This window comes from Papilio polytes, unplaced genomic scaffold (assembly GCF_000836215.1).
Source record: "Papilio polytes unplaced genomic scaffold, Ppol_1.0 DF823731.1, whole genome shotgun sequence".
In the NCBI taxonomy this organism is placed as follows: domain Eukaryota; kingdom Metazoa; phylum Arthropoda; class Insecta; order Lepidoptera; family Papilionidae; genus Papilio; species Papilio polytes.
This window is the reverse complement of record NW_013525473.1, coordinates 3124531-3128155: the sequence shown is the minus strand read 5'-3', so window position 1 is coordinate 3128155 and position 3625 is coordinate 3124531. Positions and strand designations below refer to the sequence as shown.

Genomic DNA, 3625 nt, shown 5'->3' with positions numbered 1-3625 from the left:
CGGTTGTATGTGTGTATGTAGGTTAACATCGGACGCGCTCGATACGCCGCTGCCGATGCCGACCACCTAACCTAGATCAGGGTGTGGAGAGATCGCTTATGAAATCTGGCGCACGCTGCCTGCATAAGTGACATAGAATTTAACGTACATATATTTAATGTTGTACCAAGCTAAAAAAAAATTAAAACCTTTTATATGTGTTTTTACATTATTTGTTTGTTTTTTAATTCAGGTAAGGTATAGCACAAACCATTAAAGATTTTTCTTGCACCTGTTTTTTATGATAACAAATCTCATGTATTCAATTCGCGTAAAATTCATAGCCAGTTCATTATACATTCAAATAACAGAAGTATGTGTCGCCAAAATCATTTTGTATTGATACAATACATTCGCTTTTGTACGAATAAATTTTAATTTTCGTAACGGCATTTATAAGTAAGGTAAATAACAATGAAAATTGTTACGACGACACTCGCAACGACTTCGTTAAATGACAATACGGATGAAGGGTTCTTATTAGCTAGAATCCAACATGAATCTTGTTGACTGCCTGTAATTGAGTATTAGACCGTTTTTGACGTAGATTTATTTCATCTCATCTAAAAAATATATTTCCTTTATGTAAAGTATAACGTCATACTTCTTAGTTAATCCCTCACTCTTCTCGCGATTTTTTTATCATTGATTCTCTGGAGTTTGTTTATTTTAATGGTTTTCAATCCAAGGCCAAAAAGCAAAATTTTAATTTACTCCCAGTATTCAAATTCAAATAGTCATATTTTTGCTATTAAAAATATATAAAATCAAAAATGTTCTTTGTTGAATCAAGTAGAATATTAAGAGATTTCCAGTTATATTCGACAATGCCAGTCAGTTTCATCGATATTGTTAAGACATTGAATAGCAGGCTTTATGAATAGCCTAGTCTAGATTAGATAATCACATTGAAAGTTATTACGTAAAGGAAAGTAACTGCGACTAAAACTGATATTTTCAACGATTACGTTTCTCTGCTAAGTTAAATGTATTTCAAAATGGAATTAAATAGAAATAAAAACTTTTGTTTCTTACTTATTACTTGTAACAACTACTTAGTGACAACAACATTTTAACATTTGGTAAAAATACACAAAATCTATGTTAAAAACCAAACGTCTTGCTGGGGATTTAAACTATAACGTTAATCTTATGAGGAAAGACCCTAAATTATTTTCATATTGATTAATTACAGATTTATGCAAATTTTTCATTTTAGAACGTTCAATTTCACATTATCGTTTAAAAAATGGTTACATTAGAAACGCTGGAATGCGTTCCGCCACCATTCGGCCGCTCGCCGCCTCTGTCTCGATACGGCCAATTGTGCGAGCCGATTTCAAAACGAAAGTACCGCGCATCTAGGACGGTGAACGTATTTCTCGGCGAGATCTCTTTAACATCGGGTACTTTATTAGATATCCAACAGCAATCACCAATCTCTATCTTCATAATCACCGACTACCTAATTTCTTTTGCAACCTAATTGCCAATCGACGATGCATTTGTGAAGAAACTATTTTATATCAGTATCATATTCTTTAATAAATATTACATTATATTAATTTCATTACCATATTAGCATTAGAAAGTCATATAAAATTTTTATTTATTTAATAAGATTTCTTATGGTTAATCTAAACTAATTTTTGCAATGTAATCGTAAATATTTTTACAATATGATTTTAGATAAAGCAGACAGCTGTTATTACAGTGATAAAAAAATTACTGCTGAACACAAACAAGCTATTTACATCCATTGCCAATAACCTTTATTTTACCTATTGGCATCGTCCGGTTTTCTTATAATTAAATATGTAAACAGTAAAAGCAAGAATGTAGCAGTATGTTTAGATAACTTTTGCCTTTTGCAGCTATGAAAGAAAAACTGCGCATGCATGGAACCTAACGTCGCATCTGGAAAATTTAATTTCCATTTGACGTCTTCTAAATAAAATGTACTGATTTATTGCATGTACTCTGTATTCATAACACTATATAGACAATTGTTATACGTTTTAATGAATTTAAATATCGTGCGTAGTTTCAGTGTAGCGGTTGGGCGGATCAGCAGTTTCTGCGTAGGCGCTGACTCTGGCGCCGCGCTAACTGTTATTATATCACCCGAGATATCGTAACTTGTGCCCACCGCTCCACTAGAAAGTGCACGAACCACTCGCTTTTCTGACTCTATTTATTACCTAGGAAACTAGCATTCGAACGTTGGTTTTAAACCTCGTTTTAATTTACTTTGCAACTTTCACGGAACCACTGCAACCCGTAGATATTGGATTCTTAAGTGAAGGTTCCAATATGACACTATTTGCACATTAAAAAAAATTAAACAGAGTTCCTACTCAAGGTCTATTATTAACCAGAGTTTGAGTAGTGAACCTTTTATTGTCAGTCTCATTAGCAATGAAAGGCGTTTAACTTTTATTTTTGAGATTTCTAGCACGCACGATTTTCCCCTGTCTCCTGACGAAATTTATACGTTAGGTTAGATACTGAGATATGGCCTTGGAGTTGACGAAGAAGATCAAGATAGACATTCCTTAATTCTACATTTCCCTTTTAAAAATAGTTAATTAGAATTAAAAATTATTGGTTTAATCCTTTGTTTTAAGGGTATAAAGAGCGAGCAATTTACTGTTTATTAATACCGCAGTTTCTTATTACATTTTATAAGGTTAATTATTGATTGCACAAAATCTCGAGCCGAATAGTTAATGAATCTTCGTAATATACAAGTGTATCTAGGTGTGAGTTATGTCAACCTACTTCTTGAATGTCGACATGTTGCAAACTATAAGCGACCTTATTTCCATCAAGTTAGAGATGAAATTGATTAAACGGCCGTCGGTCGTTCTCAATCTGACAATTAGGAACTACTTTAACTCGACATTGGATAATAAACCTTATTGTCGCGTGCAAAGATATATATTATGATGTTTAGTAAGAGTTTAATACTGTACATGTTCCATTCAACCATGAACTCCTTCGAGGAGCGTCCCGCATAGTGGAGACCTCAATTTTTTAAACTCTTACTTATTGGTCAATCAGCGTGACATTTGTACAGTAATACCATTGTTATAAGGCGGTTATTACAATAAATCCCACGACTTACGAAAATGATCATAAATATTCGAAGTTAACACAAACCTGTGATATTTGAATAAGTTTCTTTCGAAAATAGTTTTATTAATTTCTTGTCCACATTAACTTTTACTGTGTCAAATAAAACGTTCATCCTTTCTCGGAGTTTCCTTAAAAATTGGGTACTTACAAAGTTTTCGCTTATTAATACATGTATTGATTCCTGTTACAGGTATTTCGCGCACGTCGCGCCATAAAAGTGTGAGTATAACTGTTAGTTCCTCTTAATCTCTAAAACGAACAGAGACAGCACAGTTTTGGTTTCCACTATCCGTATTCCAAAATGAATCTACGTTATAAAATGTGTAATAATTTAATATAAATAACTGATAAATCGAAAATCTATAACTGAAACAAACGACCCGTTTCTCGATTGTGTAAGCGCGCGGCAAAGTGGACTACGTCGTTGCTCAATCAGATGCATCTCGCA

General features: G+C 33.2%; 1 protein-coding gene across 4 annotated transcripts in view; it reads left to right on the top strand.

Annotated features, from left to right (window-relative positions):
• The window catches only part of LOC106103665 (protein roadkill), a 38439-nt gene that overhangs the window by 5924 nt on the left and 28890 nt on the right, over nt 1-3625 (top strand). For 2 of the 4 annotated variants that reach the window (XM_013283485.1, XM_013283487.1), the window contains exon 2: nt 3368-3396. The exons of the other annotated variants lie outside the window; for them this stretch is intronic. The gene's annotated coding sequence lies outside the window, so the exon portion shown is untranslated. The remainder of the gene's footprint in view (nt 1-3367; nt 3397-3625) is intronic. 4 annotated transcript variants of the gene reach the window in all.